The sequence below is a fragment of the Cetorhinus maximus genome, chromosome 8 (assembly GCF_964194155.1).
Source record: "Cetorhinus maximus chromosome 8, sCetMax3.hap1.1, whole genome shotgun sequence".
In the NCBI taxonomy this organism is placed as follows: Eukaryota; Metazoa; Chordata; class Chondrichthyes; order Lamniformes; family Cetorhinidae; genus Cetorhinus; species Cetorhinus maximus.
Genome location: NC_135886.1, coordinates 67,313,114 through 67,337,367, shown reverse-complemented (window position 1 = coordinate 67,337,367; position 24,254 = coordinate 67,313,114). Strand labels below are relative to the sequence as shown.

At 43.2% G+C, this 24,254-nt stretch overlaps 1 long non-coding RNA gene and 1 pseudogene across 1 annotated transcript in view; both read left to right on the top strand.

The window, feature by feature from the left end:
• Nucleotides 1–251: 251 nt before the first annotated feature.
• LOC144683294 (uncharacterized) overlaps nucleotides 252–24,254 on the top strand; it is a 75,260-nt gene continuing 51,257 nt past the window's right edge. The window contains exon 1 of the long non-coding RNA XR_013577224.1: nucleotides 252–283. This is a non-coding gene — a long non-coding RNA (uncharacterized LOC144683294). The remainder of the gene's footprint in view (nucleotides 284–24,254) is intronic.
• Nucleotides 23,541–23,715, top strand: LOC144684127 (U11 spliceosomal RNA; annotated as a pseudogene).

Genomic DNA, 24,254 nt, shown 5'->3' with positions numbered 1-24,254 from the left:
CTGCAAGGGGGGGGGGGGGATACAGGAACGTGCCGCGGAAACGAGCAATGCGCGTCCACAGCAAAGCGCGACGTGACCTGAATCTTCATCAGCCTGTGAAGGAGCTAGCCGGGGAGACGGAGATTGGGCAGAGAATTGCGTCCGTCTACTACCTCGCCATCACTCAGCCTGAACCAAATTCCGAAGATGCATTCAGATAGGCAATTTCCCAACTGATCTCACAACGCAGGCTGCTTAGAGGTTTTAGACACTTCAAAGGTGCCGGAAGAGGAAGGGTTCGCACGTGAGTAGATGGGTTGAAGGGTCTCACTGTTTTGGCGAAATATTGGCCCAAAGTTTGCTGGGACGGGACACCTTGCAGCATGCCCCACCAGGTAGACTTTATCCCTCACTCTTCAAGTCGAAATATTTATGCCCTGTAATTGTGTGAACTGATAATGGCGGGACAAGCTTGCTAAAGGTGCATCTGGAATCTTGGTGATTAATGGAATCAACAGTTCATCTCCTTAAACAATGAGATTAAGAATTATAGAATCATGGAATGGTGTGGATTAGAAGGACGTCATTAGGCCTATCATGCCAATACCAGCCCTCTGAAAAATAACTCAACTGGTCCCACTCTCTGGCCTTTAGCCCATAGCCCAGCATTTATTTTCGCTTCAGATAATTATCCAATTCTCTATTGAAGGCCTAGATTGAATCTGCCTCCACCACACTCTCAGGCAGAGCATTCCAGATCCTAAATATGCACTGCATAAAAAAGATTTTCCTCATGTCACTGTTGCTTCTTTTGCCAATCACCAAATCAGTGTCCTTTAGTTCTCAACCCTTCTGCAAATGGGAACAATTTCTCTCTATCTATTCTGTCCAGACCCCTCATGATTTTGAAAACCTCTATCAAATCTCCTCTTAATACTCTCCTCCCCAAGGAGAACAGCAACGGAGAAAGAAACAGAAACAATGGAGAAGGAAATAGGATGAATTATATTCAAATTAGGTATAGAAAGAAATAGAAAGGAAACGAAAGATTGGATTAACAGAGAAAAAATGAGACAGGACAAGTAAGAAAACAAAACATCTTTAAAATGTAAACTTTGAAAAAGCTCTGACAACAATTTATTACCTGTAGGATTGCAATTATACAATTTAAATTGCTACCTTTCTGGTTGATTAGAATTTCAGGATCATAAATCTTCAAGTTTCAAGTTTAATTGGCAATTAATGTGCAAGTGCAGCATCATGAAACTTGCAGTGAGCTGTTGATTCCCTGAGGCTAAGGGAGGAGTGTCCCTCACCACAAATTGCGGTTGGTTGAGATTTACACGTTAATGACGGTGTGCACTGTTAAACACATTGTTATGTTGGCAGTAAATTCTGGGCCATTTTTTCCCCTCAAAATATATTTTATGAATAAAATTTGTAAAAGTACATTCCAAAACCATTCATATTGAATATTACAGAAAGTGCAATAAAATTCAACTTTTCCCCATATAGCATGTTGCACTCTGAGGTGTCTCAATAAATTTGCAATAGTTTTGGTATTTACAAAATACATTTCATGACCAGCATAACTCCCAAGGGGTTTGACGCAGTTTCCAACCCCTCAGAGTTGTGCAAGATTAGCTCCCAACAATGATTTGTATCAGTCAGTCAATCACACCGCAGTCTCAAATGTTTCTTGGGTTTCATCACTTGTCTTTTGAGTAGACCATGAAAATCATCCTCTTTATTGTTTTTAAGAGCAATATAAAAATATTACTTCCTCCAACAATTCCTTTTACAAAGGTCCTGCCGGTGTCAGTGAACATATGTACAAGCACAAACCATGCAATCTGCCCAACTTGCTTGATTCACGTACAAAAGCCGTTCAGAAAAGGTTTAATCACACATAGTCCATCCTATACTTAGAGCCAACTGTCTGCCTACCCCAGTTGTGTCCACTCAGACCAGATCTACTCGAATCTGCTGCTTTCCATTCTCTGCTCAAGCAGGAATCAGTCCACCATTATCTGTTTAACTGAGTTGTGGAACTCACCGCCTCTCAGCAAGAGAAGTTAAAGCTCCATTCCAAGTCTTGAGTACAAAATATAGGCTAGCATTGTGGTGTAGCACAAAGTGAGTGCTACACTGTTGCTGGTGCTGTCTTTTAGACAAACTGCTACACCAAGGCCCTGACTACCAGTTTAGTGAATGCCAAATTTCCTGTGGGCCTAGTTGAAGAAGAGCAGAAGATTCCGCTTGGTGCCCCAACCAACATTCGTTTGGTTAAAGAGATAATTTTAAGGAACATTTTCAAAGATGAGAGATGGAGAGGTTTAGGAAGGGATTTCCAGAACTTAAGGTCTAAGCAGAGTGATGAAATTGGCTGGAATGAGATTGGTCGATTGCTGAGTTATTGGAGAGAGCTTGCAGAGATAGAGAGGGGCTGAATTCATAGAGGAAATTGAACAGATGGATGAGAATTTTAAATGTAAGGCACCTAATTTGGGTACTTTACTTTGAGCTTTTGCAGGCTAATGAAACATGAACAGAGTTCTTTGAGAAAATGTTTTCCAGCAATTTGTCATTACGTGTAAGAGGTTTAGGGAGGGAATTCCAGAGCCTAGCACTTTAACAGCTGAAGACAGCCACCAATAACTGAGCAATTAAAATTGGGGCTGTTCAAGAAACCAGATTTAGAAGAGCACACATAACTTATAGGGCTTGAAGAAATTGCAGAGATAGGGAGGGATGAGACCATGGAGGGAATTGAAAATAAGGTTGAGAATTTTAAAGTTAAGGCAGGAACCAGAGTAAGCACAGGAGTGATGAGTGAACAGACTTAGTCTGAATTAGGACACAGACAGCAGTGTTTAGGATGACCTCAATCATATGGAAGGTAGAACATAGGAGGCCAGTCAGGAGTAGGTTGGAATAGTAAGTCTAGAGGTAACAAAGGCATGGGTGAGGGTTTTTGCAGCAGAGGAGCTGAGACAGGGGTGGAGTCAGATGGGGTTACAAAGATTACAAGAAACTCTTACTGAGTAAAAATGCGCATTTTATTGTAAAACTGATTATTTTTAAGTTTTTTTTCATAAATGCTGTGAAATTACCACAAAGTTTTCAGCTCGGGGATGTTCAAGTTGACACCTCATACTGATGTCCCAATATTTTTGGAATGATTGCTTCCTGCTGCTATTTGCTAATTCAAAATTGGAAGCTTATTAAAGTAACGTGAACAACTTTTTGTTCAGTTTTCTGATGCTTTATTCATTTCTTGTTGGTATTTAAAGCTATTGGTGATCCTATTCAATATTTGTTGATGAGTTAATAGGTTCAGTCCTCATTTTGGCCAGTCATGAATTTTAGCTGTGTAGGCATATGATCCATGAGGTGTGGCACCCTAGAGTATAATGCTTTCAGATACCTTCTTCTTGGGTAGTCCTTTGGGATTGAGAATAACTTGCTTCCACTCCAGTTCAATGGCTGAGATGGCAGGTAAATCCAATGTATGATATGAAGACATATGCGGGGCAAGTGGAACCGAGAGGGTCGGGTAGATGAGCCATTGAGAGGTTTGTGCACTCTCTTCAATGCCTCAACTTCACCTATTTATGTATCTGACAAATTCTCTCGATTTGTTTGGTGCCTTTCTAAATGAACCTTCACCATTTCGGTCAGTCACAAGCCAGCGACTCACCTGAGACGACAGGGATGTTTAACTTCTTCAGGGATGCTTTGACAAGATCCCTAAAGCAATTCCATTGTCCTCTTGGGAATATCCTGCCATGGCCAAGTTCCTAGAAGAGCAATTGCTTCAGGAGTCTGGTGTCAGGCGTACAAGCAATGTGGGGAGGCAATGGTGTAGTGGTATTGTCACTGGACCGGTAATCTGGAAACCAAGGCATAATGCTCTGGGGACCCGGGTTCGAATCCCACCACGGCAGATGATGGAATTTGAATCCAATAAAAATCTGGAATTAAAAAGTCTAATAATGACTGTGAAACCATTGCCGATTGTCATAAACACCCAAATGGTTCACTTATGTCCATTAGGGAAGGAAATTTGCTGTCTGGCCTACATGTGACTCCAGACCCACAGCAATGTGGGTGAGTCTTAAATGCCCTCTGTACAAGGGCAATTGGGGATGGACCGGCGATGCTCACATCCCATAAACAAACATGAAACAAAAATGCCTCAATGCTGGGCACGTTGGCTTGGGAGAGAACATTGCCTTTGCACTGCCTTCATGCCACTGGATTTGGAGGATCTTGTGAAGGCACAGGTGGTACTTTTCCAGTGCTTTGAGGTGCCTGCTGTAGGATGTCCAAGGCCCAAATTTTCATCCCGGGGTCAGTTCACCGAATCAGGAGATTTTCCAGCTCAGCAAACCTAACCTTTTAAAATGGCTGCCCACAGGTGGTATGTTTTGTTGTGGGGTGACGGGGGTAACCCCAGAAGGAATCCACAGGTTGTCAGGTGTAGCGGCGGGCTGGGCGGAAGGTTTGCTTCTGTGCCCCAGCACAGTGTTGAAATAAATAAAACATAATAAAACAAAAACATCCCTCTAGCTCTCATCCTTCACCTGTCACCCCCTCACACACTGCCTATGTCCTATCCACGCCAACCTATGCTAACCCATGCCCCCACCCACCCACCCCCTATGGCCCCACACCCCTTTGCCAACTTAGTTACCCTTTACCCACCCCCATGGCCCCTCACCCCATGCCAACTTTGTGCCCCTCTATCTATCCCCATTTCTCCATACCACCATTTCTCCGTACCCCATGCCAACATAGAGGCAACTTATGCCAACCCATGCCTCCATGCTAACTTACCCAGTGTCCTTGGACAGTACCTTGACAGCTTTGACACTTTCTGGATAGCTTTGACAGCTTTGAAAGGTTTGATAGTTCCTGGATAGCTTTGACAGATTTGCTAACAGTACAGCTCCTTAACATTTTATTGATAGCCAAACATTTCCTTGACAGCTGGACAGCTCTTTGAAAGCTTTATAATTTCAGTGATTTTGTGCATAAAAAGTGCATAATCATGTCCACTTTTTACAGCCCCAGAGGGTGCCTTACCTCTCCCAAATGGTGCTTTAACTCTCCCAACATGTGTTTTACCTCTCCCAAAGTTGTCCTGGGACACTTTCCAAAGAGGTACCTTACCTCTCCAAAGGGATACACTGGTTATCCATAAGAATCCATCAAGTTCAGACCTCCTCTTACCTGTTATAATCTGCACACTCCGAATTCCGCACTCCTGGCCTTCCAAAATGCCACTTCAGTGGAGGCAGCTGGTGATTTAAATGGCCAGCTGCTCATGAATCACTGCTGTCCGGTAACTCACAACCTTTGTCTCAGGTTTGAAATCTTGGTCCTCGTATTATTTTCCTCAGTCAGCCAAAGCCTGAGCTGGCACATTGGAGGCGATGATGAATTTAATTGTCTATGTCTGCTTTCATTGAGTGGAAGCTCCCAAGGTTTGGAAAATGGTCCATATATTTCAGGATCTCACCATTGATCTTAATCGATGTGGGGAGATGCTGTGCTGTGGGAGTTGGTTGGAAGAGGACCTTAACTTTCTGGGTGTTTAGTGAAAGGCCCCTCTCATATGCTTCAGGGAAGTAGTCAACAATGACTGGGAGCTCTGTTTCAGGTGTAAAGTGACAGATGCAAGACTTTCAAGAAAATCAATAGCGTTGGGGAATAGATATTCTCACTATAAGTTATTCCATAAAATGATAGAGTTCAAATGGCTTTCATTGGAATAAGTATACAATGGTAACTATTATTAGCAATAATTACACATTTGATGCATTTAAGGGAAGCTAAATAAGATCATGAGAGAAAGAGGAATAAAAGTGTGGAGCAAAAGACACTGACATGGATCAGTTGGACTAATTCCTTGTTTCTGTGCTATCTACTCTATGTAAACACCAGATACAATAATCCAGATATCCAGGGCAATGCTCTGGGGACCTGGGTTTGAATCCCGTCACAGCAGATGGTGGAATTTGAATTCAATAAAAATCTGGAATTACAAGTCTAATGACGACCATGAAACCATTGCCGATTGTTGGGAAATCCATCTGATTCACTAATGTCTCTTAGGGAAGGAAATCTGCCGCCCTTACCTGGTATGGCCTACATGTGACTCCAGACCCGCAGCATTGTAGTTGACTCTTAAATGCCCTCTGAAATGGCCTAGCAAGCCACTCAGCTGTAACAAATCGCTACAAAGTCTCAAAAAAGGAATGAACAGGACGGACCATTTGGCATCAACCTAGGCAACGGAAAGGACAACAGGAAACTCATCCCAGTCAACCATGCAAAGTCCTCCTTACTTACATCTGGGGGCTAGTGCCAAAATTGGGAGAGCTGTCTCACAGATTAGTCAAGCAACAACCTGACATAGTCACCCTGACGGAATCATACCCTACAGATAATGTTCCAAACACCACCATCACCATCCTTGGGTATGTCCTGTCCCACTGGCAGGACAGACCCAGCAGTGAAAGAGGCAGAGTGGTATATAGTCATGAGGGAGTTGCCCTGAGAATCCTCAATATCGACTCCGGACCCCATGAAGTCTCGTGGCATCAGGTCAGATATGGGCAAGGAAACCTCCTGCTGATTATCACGTGCTGCCCGCCCTCAGTTGATGAATCAGTGCTCCTCCATGTTGAACTCCACTTGGAGGAAGCACTGAGGGTGGCAATGGCGCAGAATGTACTCTGGGTGGGAGACTTCAATGTCCATCACCAAGAGTGGCTCAGTAGCACTACTACTAACCGAGCTGGCTGAGTCCTAAAGGACATAGCTGCTAGGCTGAGTCTGCGGCAGGTGGTGAGGGAACCAACAAGATGGAAAAACATACTTGACCTCATCCTCCCAATCTGCCTGCTACAAACGCATCTGTCCATGACAGTATCGGTAGGAGTGACCACAGCACAGCCATTGTGGAGACAAAGTCCCATCTTCACATTGAGGGTACCTTCATCGTGTTGTGTGGCACTACCACCGTGCTAAATGGGATAGACTTTGAACAGATCTAGCAACTCAAGACTGGGCATCCTTGAGGTGCTGTGGGCCATCAGCAGCAGCAGAATTGTACTCGAACATAATCTGTAACCTCATGACATGGCAAATTCCCCGCTTTACCACTACCATCAAGCCAAGGGATCAACCCTGGTTCAATGAAGAGTGCAGGCAGGAATGCCAGGAGCAACGCCAGGCATACCTAAAAATGAGGTGTCAACCTGGTGAAGCTATAACGCAGGACTACTTGCGTGCCAAACAGTATAAGCAGTATATACTGTTGTGATAGACAGAGCTAAGCAATCTCGCAACCAACGGATCAGATCTAAGCTCTGCAGTCTTGCTACATCCAGTCGTGAATGGTGGTGGACAATAAACAACTCACTGGAGGAGGAGGAGGCTCACAAATATCACCATCCTCAATGATGGGGGAGCCCAGCACATCAGTGCAAAAGATAAGGCTGAAGCATTTGCTACTATCTTCAGCCAGAAGTACCATTTGGATGATCCATCTCGACCACCTCTGGAGTTTCCCAGCATCACAGATGCCATTCTTCAACCAATTCATTTCACTGCACGTGATATCAAGAAATGGCTGAAGGCATTGGATAGTGCAAAGGCTATGGGCCCATACAATATTCCAGCAATAGCACTGAAGACTTGTGCTCCAGACCCTGCCACGTCCCTAGGCAAGATGTTCCAGTGCAGCTACAACACTGGCATCTACCCAGCTATGTTGGAAATTTCCCAGGTATGTCCTGTACACACAAAGCAGGACAAATCTATCCCGGCTAACGTCCGCCCCATCAGTCTACTCTCGATCATCATTAAAGTAATGGAAGGGGTCATTAACAGTGCTATCAAACGGCACTTGCTTAGCAATAGCCTGATCACTGACACCCAGTTTGGCACCAGCCAGGGCCACTCAGCTCCTGACATCATTACAGCCTTGGTTCAAACATGGACAAAAGAGCTGAGGTGAGAGTGATTGCCCTTGACCGAGTGTGGCATCAAGGAGCCCTAGCAAAACTGGAAAGGTCTCTGCTCTTTGGAGTCATACCTAGCACAAAGGAAGATGGTAGTGGTTGTTGGAGGTCAGTCATCTCAGCTCCAAGACATCACTGCAGGAATTTCTCTGGGTAGTGTCCTCGGCCCAACCATCTTCAGCTGCTTCAGCAATGACCTTCCTTCCATCATAAGGTCAGAAGTGGGGATGTTTGCTAATGATTACACAATGTTCAGCACCATTCAAGACTCCTCAAATACAGAAGCAGCCCATGTCCAAATGCAGCAAGACTTGGACAATGCCCAGGCTTGGGCTGACAAGTGGCAAGTAACATTCGCGCCACACGTGCCAGGCAATGACCATCTCCAACAAGAGAGAATCTAACCATCACCCCTTGATGTTCAATGGCATTACCATCACTGAATGCTCCACTGTCAACATCCTGGGGGTTACCATTGACCAGAAATTGAACTGGACTAGCCATGTAAATATCGTGGCTACAAGAGCATGTCAGAGGCTAGGAACCGTGCAATGAATAACCTACCTCCTGACTCCACAAAGCCAGTCCACCATCTACAAGGCACAAGTAGGAGTGTGATGGAATACCCCCACTTGCCTGGATGAGTGCACCTCCCACAACACTCGAGAAGCTTGACACCATCCAGGACAAAGATGGTGTCTGCTTGATTAGCACCACATCCACATACCTTCACTCCCTTCACCACCGACACACAGTGGCAGCAGTATGTGCCATCTACAAGATACACCACAGGAATTCACCAAGGCTCAATAGAAACGCCTTCCAAAACCACAACCACTACCATCTAGAAGGACAAGGACAGTAGATCGATGAGAACACCACCACCTGGAAGTTCCCTTCCAAGTCACTCACCATCCTGACCTGGAAATATATCGCCATTGTTTCACTGTCGCTGGGTCAAAATCCTGGAACTCCCTTCCTAGCAGCACAGTGGGTGTACCTACACCACATGGACTGCAGAGTTTCAAGAAGGCAGCTCACCACCACTTTCTCGAGGGCAACTAGGGATGGGCAATAAATGCTGGACTAGCCAGCGAAGCCCACAACCCGTGAATGAATAAAAGAAAATTCCCTAGCAATGCCGTGTTTGCCAACCCATGTCCAATGATTTAGAAAAACCCCAGGAATCCTGAGGAAATGTATTGGGGGCTGAGACCTGACATAACAGACTTTGGCCTCTTTTTTTCCTATCCTTAGCATCTGGACATTGAGCATTCTGCAAACTCTGCAGTGATTTTAAAAAAATGGCCCTATAATTTCCATTTTATTTTCACCAATCAATGGTGCTAATTTCTCAGAATTGGAAACATTATTTTAGACAAGCAAAGCCATTCAAAAACTTTCAGAATGGATTTGGATTTTTTGTTTTTTCCAATAATTTATATAGAGTTTTCTTTTCCCACCTACTTCCATTATTTTTAAGTGTATTTCCATCCATTTTTTTATCTCTACCTTTTAGCCTATTTCGATCCCTTCCCTCCACCCCACCCCCACTAGGACTATCTGTACCTTGCTCGTCTTACTTTCTACCCTTAATTAGCACATTCCTTTAGATAATATCACCACCTTCAACACCTCTTTGTCCTTTTGTCTGTGACATCTTTTGGTTATCTCCACCTATCACTGGCCCTCTATCCAGCTCTTCTTGTCCCACCCCCCTTAAACCAGCTTATATTTCAGCTCTCTTCTATTTTTACTTAGTTCTGTTGAAGGGTCATTCAGACTCGAAACGTTAACTGTGCTCCTATCCGCAGATGCTGCCAGACCTGCTAAGTTTTTCCAGGTATTTTTGTTTTTGTTTTGGATTTGGATTTGGTCTGAGTCAACTGTACTCAGTTGCAGTGATGTTGCTGAGTCAGAAAATTGTATATTTAGACTACATTCCAGAATTTGAGTACATAATCTTCCTGAAACTCCAGTACTACCTATCTGTCCAAATAGATACCAAAGATCTGCTTGCATGATTCAAAATACAACCTGATCAGTATTCTTTTTTCAGTCAATATCGCTGGAAAATGTATAACTTGTCATTCATCTTATTTCCATTCATGGGATCATTCTGTGTAAAAAGGCTACTAGATGTGCCTACATGACAAGAACAATCACTGCACTTCAATGTAATTCATTTTATGTGAAGTACATTGTGATGTTTCTGAGACATGATAGGATGTTATACAATTGCAAGTCTTTTTTTAGTCTCAGTATATATCCTTGACCTGTTTCCTTTGCTACAGACTCCAATATTTTTCCCCCTGTCAATGCTGTAGATTTTCTAGTGTACCTACAATTCCCAGGATTATGATTCTGTTCCTTTTTAAAATTTGAAATGGCTATCATTGTATTCCAGCCCTCTGGTCACATGCACTACACACTCCTCATTTCTTCTAATATCCTAACATTCCATCTGGTCCTTATGCTGCATGAATTTTCAGTTCATCCAATTTAAGCATCCCATTGCTGGCCATTATTTTCCCTATAAATTCTAGACTGTCATTTTATTGGAAAACTGTGAATAGTTCAAAGTCTAATTATGTTATTCCTAAAGGGAGAGTATGGGAACTGTGAATACAGGATCACTTTACATGTTATATTGATAGCATTTAAAATTGAAATAATTAGATTGCGGAGACATGCAAAACAACCCTGACGTTATAGGAATAACAAAATAAATTAGGCATAGCTAGAGTGTGGGATAAGTTACCAGTGAAGAACATCAGGTCAAGAGAATTATTGGGTTCGAGTGACAAATGGATAAATATCTGGAGGAAGATGGGAGACTGTTGAGAACCAGGCTTCTGACTTTGATCTTTCAAAGAGGGTATTGTTGAGGCCTTGTTAAACCAAATGGCCTTTTTCTCTGTACCTAACAATTCTTATCTTCCATGTAAAACAAGGTGACCATTACGTAAACTGAAAGTTTATTAGAGAAAGTGCAAATGAGCCTGACATGGTAATTTAGTTCAGTCTCATGTCCCCTCTACCCTGATTAAACAACAAATGGACAACTTCAATCTCTGCTCAGTAGAACACCTGCTACTGCACCAGTTATTCACCCTTGCATTGCATAACTTAACAAGACTACCAAATTAATGTCAATCAAGTGCCATACAGGGGATACTTTTTGTGAACTAGGTGCCTTTGCACCTTCAAGACTGTGGAGAAATTGACAAACCTATCCAAGAAATACTTAGGTGCTCCAGTATGTCTGACAGCTGGAGAAGTTCACTGAAAAAAGTGAGGAGTGAAAGCTTTGTGAATTGGTAGCTGGTCAGTAAGAGTGAGTAGTTAGGGAGGATGTCTGGATATGCTAAACCTTCAGACCAGAGGTTATCTATTAAGGACATGTACCCTGAAGAGGAGGTTGGATATTCCTGTCAGTATTAAAGCAACTGCTCATCTAATTTAGCTGCACAGCAGGACTAAAAGAGCTTGTTCAGTCTGTGCTGATACAGCAGAGGGCGCTCAATATGTTAACTGGATAGTGCATTTCATTCAGTTAGTATGTTCTTATATATAAAAGTCTTTCCTTGAATTAACCAAATTTTTAATGTATTTGCCCCCCATATTTAATCAGTGTGATCAGCTATCATAGCATGTATGCTAAATATGTGCATAGGTTTTTCCATGCAAAGCTAAACTAAAATATTGAAAGTATTAGCAGATCTCCTGTGACATTGCCAAAGGTTTCAGCCTAGAAATTCAACAAGGCTAGGTTTCAAGCACCCAATCGTTTTGCCCAAAGATGGAATCCCAAAATTGATCCAAACTAAATGATCGTGGCAGGCAAACCAGCATCCACCATGCCTCCACAGGCAGCTCACTTGACAGGAATCAAGTTTGCACCACCCGCCTTGTCTCCCGTGGCCTACAGATATGTCCCTGGGGGAGGGAGAAAGTCAACAGTGGCAATCAAACATGGTTTGGAGCAAGGAAGAACATTTCAGCTTTTCCTGGCTCCACATCAATTAAAAATAATTAAACCTATTTTTTGGAGGTGGCTGCTCGCTAGGCCACATCCACATCTAGAAAACCTGCGAGGACAAGGCTCAGGTTAGTCCAATTATCCAGGTGGGGTGGTAAAGAGGCTTTGCAGATCAAGAGAGAGCCACTCATCACAGAATACCCAGCCTCTGATTAGCTCGTATTGGCATGATGTTGATATGGCTGATCCAGTTAAGCTTTTGGTCAATAGATTGTTTTTCTAATTCTTTCATGGGATGTGAGCATTGCTGGCAAGGCCAACATTTGTTGCTCATCCCAGAGTGATCCTAGTGATAATTGAATGTTGTTGGAGCACTGGTTAGTGATAGTGTCATTGAAGGTGATTAGGCTTTTTATTATTGCAAGGGATGATGCTTGGGCCTTTCCCTATTGGATATAGTTATTAACTAATACTTATAGCTTGAATATTATGTGCGACTTGATATTCCAAGTCAGTTTATTGTCCAAGTCCTGCAGAAGACTGGCACGGGTTGCTTCATTATCAGAATTGAGATAAACATTATAGAATCATCAGCAAGCAACTCATTCCTGACCCTTTGATGGAGGAAAAATCATTGATGAAGCAGTAGATGGATGTGCCAGGCCCCTGCCCTGAGAAACGCTTGCATTGACATGAGCTGCAAGGATTGGCCTCTGTCAGTCATGAACATGGCTATGACAAGGATCATGGCTCTGACAAGGTCATCGCTCAGTGTTTCTGATAGAAACAGAAGTGACCATTAATAAGCATGTTACAGGCCAGTGGGTACATTTGGTAGCTTTTTTAACATTTGTTCTTGAGATGAGAGCATCGCTGGCTAGGCCAGCATTTATTGCCCATCCCTAATTGCTCGAGAAAGTGGTGGTGAGCTGCCTTCTTGAACCACTGTAGTCCATGTGGAGTAGGTACACCCACAGTGCTTTTAGGAAGGAAGTTCCAGGATTTTGACCTAGCGACAGTGAAGGAATGGCGACATATTTCCTAGTAAGGGTCATGAGTTGCTTGGAGTTGAACTTCCAGGTGGTGGCATTCCCATGTGTCTGCTGCCCTTGCCCTTCTAGATGCTAGCAGTTGTGTGTTTGGAAGGTACTGTCTAAGGAGCCTTGGTGGGTTCCTGCAGTGCATCTTGTAGATGGTACACACTGCTGCCACTGTTCGTCAGTGATGGAGGGAGTGAATGTTTGTAGATGGGGTGTCAATCAAGCGGGCTGCTTTGTCCTGGATGGTGTCAAGCTTCTTGAGTGTTGATGGAGCTGCACTCATCCAGGCAAGCGGAGAGTATTCCATCACACTCCTGACTTGTGGCTTGTAGATGATGGACAGGCTTTGGGGAGTCACCACAGGATTCCTGGCATCTGACCTGCTCTTGTAGCCACAGTATTTATATGGCTAGTCCAATTCAGTTTGTAGTCAATGGTAACCCCCAGGATGTTGGTAGTGAGGGATTCAGAGATGGTAATGCCGTTGAATGTCAAGGGTTGATGGTTAGATTCTCTCTCGTTGGAGATGGTCATTGCCTGGCACTTGTGTGGTGCATATGTTACTTGCCACTTGTCAGCCCAAGCCTGGATAATGTCCAGGTCTTGCTGCATTTTGACATGGACTGCTTCAGAATCTGAGGAGTCATGAATGATGCTGAACATTGCGCAATCATCAGCGAACATCCCCACTTCTGACCTTATGATGGAGGGAAGGTCATTGATGAAGCAGCTAAAGATGGTTGGGCCTAGGACACTACACTGAGGAACTCCTGTAGAGATGTCCTGGAACTGAAATGATTGACCTCCAACAACCACAACCATCTTCGTTTGTGTTAGGTATGACTCCAACCAGCAGGCAGTTTTTCCCCCTAATTCCTATTGACTCCAGTTTTGCTAGGACTCCTTGATGTCATTCTCAGCCAAATGCTGCCTTGATGTCAAGGACAGCTACTCTCACCTCACCTCTGGAGTTTAGCTCTTTTGTCTGTGTTTCAACCAAGGCTGTAGTGAGGTCAGGAGCTGAGTGGCCCTGGTGGAAACCAAATTGAGCGTCAGTGAGCAGGTTATTGCTAAGCAAGTGCCACTTGATAGCACTGTTGATGATCCCTTCCGTCACTTTACTGATGATGAAGTGTAGACTGATGGGGTAGAAATTTGGCCAAGTCCTGCTTTTTGTGTACAGGACATACCTGGGCAATTTTCCACATTGCCGGGTGGATGCCAATGTTGTAGTTGCACTGGAACAGCTTGGCTAGGGGCGCGGCAAGTTCTGGAGCACAAGTCTTCAGTACTATTGCCGGAATATTGTCAGCCTTTGCACTATCCGATGCCTTCAGCCGTTTATTGATATCATGTGAAGTGAATTGAATTGGCTGAACATTGGCAGCTGTGATGCTGGAGACCTCTGGAGGAGGCCAAGATGGATCATCCACTCGACAGTTCTGGCTGAAGATTGTAGCAAATGCTTCAGCCTTATCTTTTGCACTGATGTGCTAGGCTCCTCCATCATGAGGATGGGGATATTTGTGGAGCCTCCTCCTCCTCCAGTGAGTTGTTTAATTGTCCACCACCATTCACGACTAGATGTGTGTCATGAAGCTATCAATGTATATAATATTTTGGAAAATATTTTTCTTTTAAAATAGAGGTTTGGTCCATGGGTCGGTCTTAATTACGTTAAAACCAACTAGTCTGGGTGCTTTGAAAGGTACTAGTTTTGGTATGGAAGAGAGATAGCCTGCAGTTGCATTTTTTTGAATAGAGCATTCAAGAAGTGGGGTGAAAACTTGACGCCTTTCTAACAGATACTAAGCCATATGTCTATATTACTAATAAAATTGGTTCAATGAATGGGATTTCATTGTTAAATGGTAAAGTTCAAAGAGGTTGTTGATACAATGAGAATTAACAATCAATCAGCAGTGGTAGGTATAACTTCAGTAGTTTTCGAGTGTACAAAGCAGAGGCAATGTAAGATCAAAAGGCAGCTGCAAGCCTCCAACTGGCTCCACAGTGCAAAGAACCTCATTTTGAATTTGTAAGGTGAAAATGCTTTGCCTGGTGTTTGGTTAAGTCTATCAGTTGCTGTTGCTATAATGGAGATTAGTTTGGGAACTTGTTAAAAGTTATGATAGTAATAATTTGTAGCCATGTGTATATATATTTTAACATGTTTAAATTAATAAAATGTTTCAATTAGTTAATGTAAAGCCTCAAGAACTAGAGGTCTGATTCCTGAGTTTAGAGTCGCATCTCAAACATAACACTTAAAATTATTGATTATGACAGTAGTTTAAAGCTTCCCTCTGGGATTTTAAATAACTCCGTTTTACCAACTGCATGGGTCATAACAATGTGGCAGGATGGCAGAGCTTGGATCTGATCCATTGGTTGTGCGATCACTTACCTCTTTCTATCACTTACTGCTTATGCTGTTTGGCACACGAGTAGCCCTGTGTTGTAGCTTCACCAGGTTGACACCTCATTTTTAGGTATGCCTGATGCTGCTCCTGGCTTGCCCTCCTGCACTCTTCATTGAATCAGGGTTGATCCCCTGGCTTGGTAGTAATGGTGGAATGGGGGATATGCTGGGCCATGAAGTTGCAGACTGTGGTTGAGTACAATTCTGCTGTTGCTGATGGCCCACAGTGCCTGATGATTGCCCAGCTTCGAGTTGCTAGATCCATTCAAAATCTATCCCATTTAGCACGGTGGCAGTGCCACACTGCATGATGGAGGGTATCCTCAATGTGAAGATGGGACTGCGTTTCCACAATGACTGTGCGGTGGTCATGGACAGATGCATCTGTGACAGGTAGGTTGGTGCGGATGAGGTCAAGGATGTTTTTCCCCCTTGTTGGTTCCTTCACCACCTGCCGCTGACCCAGTCTAGCAGTTATGTCCTTTAGGACTCAGTCAGCTGAGTCTATAGTTATGCTACTGAGCCACTTTTGGTGATGGACATTGAAGTCCCCCACCCAGAGTACATTCCGTGTCCTTGCCACTCTCAGTGCTCCCTGTTCGACATGCAGGAGCACTGATTCATCAGCTGACATGTGGTAATCAACAGGAGGTTTCCTTGCCCATGTTGACCTGAAGTCATGAGACTTCATGGGGTCCGGAGGTGATGTTGAGTGGCATGTTTTGGTCGTATTTATGATTCTATCACCTTACTAACAATTGTTATAAGGAAGTTTCTGGACCAATAATTTTTCTGGTTAAAATTATTCAGATTGTTGTGAATAGAGCATACCTTGGAAATCTTCCACATTTTCAACTAGATGGCAGTGTCATGGTTATAATTGAACAACTTTGCGGGGAGTTAGGGTGGGTGAGGTGGGGGACATGGTCGTGTTTCTATGTCTGCTTTACACCAACTCACTAATCTCATACCAGGACTAGTAAACTATATGTAAATTCAGCTTATTTGAAGATACAGCACAGGATGGCTCAGCAGACAGATCTACTTTATGGATTCAGCAACCCTTACTCACAAGGAGAACACAGCTACAATTCCTACACCCTACTAGCTGCTGGTCACATGCAACTCTACATCCTGGCTACTTGCTCATTTGTATATTCTCTTAAAGTGATATTGCAAAATCTCCTATTTTCCCCAAGATAACATTAAATACTTTATGAGTAAAAATACATGGAGTGTAGGGTGTTTGTGAAAACTATTTCCACAAAAGATAGTTCTCTGTTTAGGAGTTCGAGGGTCTGTATAAAGTATGGGTGGCCTGCTAATCATCCCAGATCTTGTGATGGTATGACCTTCCTGAGATCTAGATTTGTCACTTAGGTGTTCTTGACTTGTAGATGCATTGGCATTATGTGCATTATCGGAGTGTTGATTGTTTTCATGGTGGTCTTCCACAATTTCACTTTTTAAGTTAATCTTTGGATGTGTTTCAGATGCAATTGGAGTTGCTGGATTATACAATTCCCTTAGCTGGCTTCTGTTTCTCCTTTTGGTGTTGTGACCTCATAAAATCAATGGCTCACTGCACACTTTGGATACCTCTTTGGGGGATCAGGTTTCCTGGGTAGGATGTATGAACTGAACCTTCTGTCCCACGCACAGACTAGGCAGTTCCTGCATGTTAGTCGTGTGTCAACTTCATTCTCCCTTACTTTTTGAGAAGTTTCCCCTGTATCTCTGAGAACTGGGACAGGTGGTGGCATGGCGAAGGTATCATAACCTGCCTTCCGAACATGATTTCTGCTCATGACGGCAAGCCCATATCTAAAGGTGTTGCTCTTAAGTGTAACATTGGAATATGGAGATCTTTTTTGTTTCCCTGTACTTCATGATTAATGCCTTAACTGTGCGAACCAATCACTTGGCAAGACAATTGAATCTGCAATACTGTGACCATAAGACATAGGAGCAGATGTAGGCCATTCGGCCCATCGAGTCTGTTCCGCCATTCAATGAGATAATGGCTGATCTGATAATCCTCAACTCCACTTTCCTGCCTTTTCCCCATAACCCTTGATTCCCTTACTGATTAAAAATCATCTATCTCAGCCTTGAATATACTTAATGACAGAGCCTCTAGAGCCCTTTACGGTAAAGAATTCCATAGATTCACTACCCTCTGAGAGAAGAAATTCCTCCTCATCTCTGTCTTAAATGGACGACCCCTTATTCTGAGATTATGCCCTCTGGTCCTAGACTCTCCCACAAGGGGAAACAACCTTTCAGCATCTACCCTATCAAGCCCCCTAAGATTCTTATATATTTCAATGAAGTCGCCTCTCATTCTTCTAAGCTCCAATGAGTACAGGCCCAACCTACTCAACCTCTCCTTGTCAGAAAATCTCTCCATACCTAGGATCAACCTAGTGAACCTTCTCTGCACTGCTAGTATATTTTCCTTAGATAAGGGGGCCAAAACTGTTCACAGTATTCTAGGTGTGGTCTAACTAGTAGCTTGTATAGTTTTAGCAAGACTTCCCTATTTTTATACTCCATTCCCTTTGAAATAAAGGCCAACATTCCATTTGCCTTCCCTATTACCTGATGAACTTGTATGCTAGCTTTTTGGGATTCATGCACGAGGACTCCCAAATCTCTCTGTGCTGCAACTTTCTGCAGTCTTTCTCCACATAAATAATATTCAGCTCCTCTATTCTCCCTGCCAAATTGCATAACCTCACATTTTCCCACATTATATTCCATCTGCCAAGTTTTTGCCCACTCACTTAACCTATCCATATCCCTCTGTAGACTCTGTGTCATTCTCACCACTTGCTTTGCCATCTATTTTTGTGTCATCCGCAAACTTGGCGATAGTAAATTCACTTCCCTCATCCAAGTCATTACTATTTATTGTAAATAATTGAGGCCCCAGCACTGATCCCTGTGGCATTCCACTAGTTACAGGTTGCCATCCTGAAAATGCCCCTCTTATTCCAACTCTCTGCCTTCTTAGCCAATCCTCTTTTCATGCTAATATACTACCCCCAACGCCATGAGCTCTTATCTGATTAAGTAGCCTTATGTGCGGTACCTTATCCAACACCTTTTGGAAATCCAAATATATTACATCTACTGGTTTCTTATTATCTATCCTGCTTGTTACCTCCTCAAAGAACTCTAATAAATTTGTTAGGCATGATTTCCCCTTCATGAAGCCATGCTGACTCTGCTTGATTATATTGCATTTCTAAATGCTCTGCTATTACACCCTTTATAATAGACTGTAACATTTTCCCAATGATGGCTGTTAAGCTAACTGGCCTATAGTTACCTGTTTTTTGTCTCCTTTTTTGAATAAGGACGTTGCATTGGCAGTTTTCCAATCTTCTGGAACCTTTTCCAGAATCTAAGGATTCTTGGAAGATTAATACTACTGCATTCACTATCTGTGTAGTTGCTTCTTCTAATATCCTAGGATGCAACCCATCAGGTCCAAGGGACTTATCGGCCTTTAGCCCCATTAGTTTCCCTAGTACCTTTTCTCTAGTGAAAGTTATTGTATTTATTTCCTCCTCCACCTTTTTCCCCTTGATTATTTAGTATTTTTGGAATGCTATTAGTGTCTTCTACCGTGAAGACTGATGGAAAGTATTTATTCAACTCCTCTGCCATTTCCTAGTTCCCCAATGTTATTTCCCTAACCTCGTTCTCTAAGGGGCCTATGTTCACTTTGGCCTCTCTCTTCCTTTTTATATATTTAAGGAAGCTCTTACTGTCCATTTTTATAGTACTTGCTAGTTTAACCTCAAAGTTTATTTTCTACCTCTTTATTATGTTTTTGGTAATCTTTTGTTGGTTTTTAAAACTTTCCCAATCCTCTGGCTTACCACTAATCTTTGCCACGTTGTATGTTTTTTCTTTCAATTTGATACTATCCTTAACTTCCTTGGTTAACCATAGTTGGTTTATCCCCTTCCTTAGAATCCTTCTTCCTTGCTGGGACACATCTTTGTTGTGAGTCATGAACTATTTTCTTCAATGTCTGCCATTGTTCATCAACCATCTTTTCTGTTAAACTCCTTCCCCAGTCCACCCCAGCCAACTTTGCCCTCATTCCTTTGTAATTACCCTTATTCAAGTTTAGCATAGTTTTTTTTGACCCAAGTTTCTCACTCTCAAACTGAATGCTAAATTCAACCATGTTATGGTCACTGTTTCCTAGGGGATCTTTGACTCTGAGATCATTTATTAAACCTGCCTCATTACACATGACCATATCCAAAATAGCCTGATCCCTGGTTGGAACCACAACATATTGCTGTAGGAAACTGTCCCGAATACACTCTATGAATTCTTGCTAATGGCTACCTCTGCCAATTTGATTTTCCAAATTTACATGAAGATGAAAGTCACCAATGATTAATGCACTGCCTTTTTTACACGCCCTCATTATCTCCTGATTTATTCTCTGTCCTACAATGTAGTTACTGTTGGGGGGCCTATGGACTACTGCCACCAGTGTCTTCTTCCCCTTGTTATTTCTTACCTCCACCATATGGATTCTACATCTTCCGATCCAAGATCATTTCTTGCTATTGTACTTATTCCATCTCATACTAACAAAGCTACCCTGCCACCCTTTCCTTCCTGCTTGTCCTTTCGAAAAGTCACATACCCCCAATATTTAGTTCCCAGCTGTGATCGCCTTATAACCATGACTATAAGATCATACGCATTAACCTCTATTTGTGCCATTAATTCATTTATTTTGTTCTGAATACTCTATGCATTCAAGTAAAGGACCATTAATTTTGCCTTTTTACCATTTTCTCCCCCTTTGACCCTATTTGCAGCTGTTTTTTATGTTTGTACACTCCGTCCCTTCTTGACACACTCTGGGTATCATTACCTAAATAGCTGCCCTGCAATGCTGCCATATCCTTTTGCATTGTAAGCCTAAGTATCCCCTCTCCAGAACCCTCCCCTCTCAATTTAGTTTGAAGCCCTCTCTACAATCCTAGTTATTTAATTCACCAGGATGCTGGTCCCAGCACGGTTCAAGTGAAGCCCGTCCCATGGAACAGCTCCCTTCTACCCCTGTACTGGTGCCTGTGCCCCATGAACTGAAACCCATTCCTCCCACACCAATCTCTGAGTCACGCATTTAACTCCTTAACTTTATTTGCTCTATGCTAGTTTTCCCGTGGCTCAGGTAGCAATCCCGAGATTATTACCTTGGAGGTTCTGCTTTTTAATTTAGCTCCTAACTGTTCAAATTATTTCAGAAGAACCTTCTTTCTAGCCCTATCAATGTTGTTGGTAGCAACATGGACGACAACTGGATCCCTCCCCTCCCACTCCAAATTCCTCTCCAGCCCTGAGGAGATGTCCTTAACCCTGGCACCGGGCAGGCAACACAGCCTTTGAGGCTTACGCTCATGGCTGCAGAGAACAGTATCTATCCTCCTAATTATACTGTCCCCTACCACTACTACATTCCTATTTTCCCCCGACTTGAATGGCTCCCTGGACCACAGTGCCGTGATCAGTTCACTCATCCTTCCTGCAGTCCTCGCTCTCATCCACACAGCTTGCATGAACCTCGTAACTGTTGGACAGTTGCAGGGGCTGAGGCTCCTCGAAAGATACCCCCTGGGTCCCCATACCTGCTTCACCTGCAGTCACACCCTCCTGTCCCTGATCACAGACCAAATTTGAATTACCTAATCTGAGGGGTGTGACTGCCTCCTGGAACAATGTGTCCAGGTAACTTTCACCCTCCTTTTTGTGGCACAATGACTGCAGCTCAGACTCCAGCTCCTTAACTCGGATCCGAAGTTCCTCGAGCTGCAAACACTTCCTATGGACATGTTCACTCTGGATCACCTTGGTATCCGGCAACCCCCACATGCTGCAGCAACAACACATCACCTATTCTGCCATCACTATCGTATTTAATTTAATTTATTAATTAATGACTCTAGTATCCCTGATCTTTACACTTGAAGAATCCCCCAATCTTTACACTTTATTGTCATTTTTTTTTTTTTACACACCAGTATCGATCCTGTACTTAACAAGCTATTTTTAAGAAAAAGACTAAAGACCTAAACACAAACTAAAGACCTTACTTATACTTTAAAGCCTAGAAAGACTCACCAATCAGCCATTCTTTGCCCTCTTTTCCATCTCGCGTTCTTTAATGGCCTCTCATCTCTCTCTCTCCGCGCTCTTTAATGGCCTCTCGCCTCTCTCTCTGCACTCTTTAACGGACTCTCTTTAATGGACTGTGGTGAGACATGGTTTATGACCCATTTGGCACACATGTCCCTAAAAGGTCTATCAGTGTGTTGTGGCTCGTTGTCTGATATGATCTCTTTAGGCATACCGGATATTGCACTCTCATTGTGTCACCACTGAGAGGTGTCTGATGTTTGGAAACCTGGAAAAGTAATCAGTGACTGAGAGAAAGTCATTGTCATGGATAACAAATAGATCTGTTGTGATTTTAGACCAAGGGTATGATGGAATCTCATGAGGGTGTAAAGGTTCTTTGTGTTGATATGGTTAGTGGCTCTGGCATGCTTCACACACCCTCACTACCTTCTTGATATCATTGTTGATCTCTGGTCAATACACAGTTTCCTTTACCTATACCCATATGCCCCTGGTGTAACTGTGACAATATGTCCTCATGAAGAGCTTCAGGTACAAGCACCAGCTTTCCTTTGAAAATCACACCTCTTAAAATATCCCATTCATCTTTGTATGGCCAAAAACCTCTAAGGATGCCTGGCCCTCCTTGTATCATATCAGGTCAACCTTCTACAATAAGTCTCCATAGTGCCTTCAGTCATGGATCTTTGGCTGTTTCCTCCTGAAGTTGGTTGTGTTTGTATTGACCCAAAACTCATCAGATCAACATTGAGTACCTCTTCTACTTCGATATCTATGCAGTCTTCTTATGGGTCTAGCAAAATATCTGCGGTTTGTTTCGGATTTGGTAACTTGCTCAGTGTATCTGAAGTAACCATTTTGCTACCCGGTTTGTATCAAAAGTCATTGTAGTCTGGGTAGTGCACTCATCAGTGGATTGTGCCAAATCATTTCCAGTTGTTTGTGGTCAGTTTTCACAATGAATCATTTACCGAATAGGTATGTGCAGAATCTTGTGATATCTTTTGACAAATAAAGACATAGCACCAGAGGTGGAAACTCTTTCGAGTTACCAACAGTCACAGATTGCAACTTCTTTCGAGTACAATCACAGTTCTTGGTTTTTCCGGGAGTGGGACATGAACCCACAACCCTCTGATTCAAAGGCGAGGGTGCTATGAACTGAGCCACAGCTGACACCTCCAGAATCTTGTGATACCGAATACCAGTGGGTGTCTCATGCACTGTGTTTGAATAATTGAATTGTGCTTGCGATAGACCTTTGGAGCCAAATGCAGTTGGCTTGCTGTTTTGCATGATATGCGTTCCTAACCTTTTTTGAGATGTGTCGACCTCTGAGACCATCTCTCTTCTTGGGTTGTTTTATTGTAGAATGCATGTCTCTCCTGACAATGCCTGATCATGTGACTCAAACATGGTCCTCCTGCCATACAAATGGAACATTCTTCCTCAAGAGATGATGCTTTATCGACAAAGTTGGGCATGTATGGAACTAAGAAGTTGAAAAATCTGAGGCATCTCTGCACATCCTCTTCGTCCTGGGGAGTAGCCATGTCTTGTACATCTTCAAGTTTGGCTGGGTCAGGACAGATCCCAGAACTTGAATAATTAGAGCTGAACAGGTTAATCTGATCTAACCTGGCATTTCTTGTTGTTAAAGACAAGTCCTTCACAATGAGCTGCTGCTATCAGTGATTGTAGAATATGGCTATGCTCTTCTGGTTACTCACAATAAGTGCTTGTTGTGGAAGAAAGAGTCCAAAGCCTGCCCTTTATCCCAAGCTGGTTTATTCTCAAGACAGCTCTTCAGTGCATCAGTTTTTCAGTCCCTCCACACCAGAGTGTTACAGCTATGCCCATTTTTATATAATTTGATGGGTGAATCAATGCCCATCACCTGTTTTAACAAGCATTTGTCTTCAACAATTTAATTGCTATACAATGTAATTGCCAGTCAACAAGCAGATAGTCAAGGACGAGGCACTTGCGCTTTATCCGTGCGGAATCGATATCAAGAGATTTCGGAAGCACAATTTTAGTTTCTTGGAGCTGCTGGTGATCGTTTGTCTCGGCGCTCCGCAAAAAAAAAACAATGTAATTACCCCCCCCGCCCCAACCCAGCCTTTTTCCAGTTAGGCCAGTACTGGCTGAAGCCATCGCCTCCCCCTGCCAGAAGACCAACAAGCCCCCACCCACCTTCCATCTTTGCATCACGAGACACCCATCTGGACTTTCCCCTTTCCCTCCTGTGCCTCCCTGTCCTCTACCCCTCTCCTTCCTCTCCTCTCCTAAATAAAAGGGGGAGGTTATATCCACCTTTCTCCCCCTCTCCCCTCTCCAGGGAGAACTTTATTTAAAAAAAACAACAATGTAATTACTGATACATTGACACATCTGTTGTAAGTATTGTACTGACTCATTGCGATTATTCTTGGCCTCTTCTGCCACGAATGGTAGGTGGGTGATCTTGTATATGGTCACAATGTTGAGTCCCATACACATTGGTTACCCTGCTATTGCTGGTCTGCTCACGTCCACCAAGTAAAATACTTGTACTTCCATGCAGACTTGTGCAGTTGCATTGCAATGTCAACATGCTTATGCAATGAATGGATGAC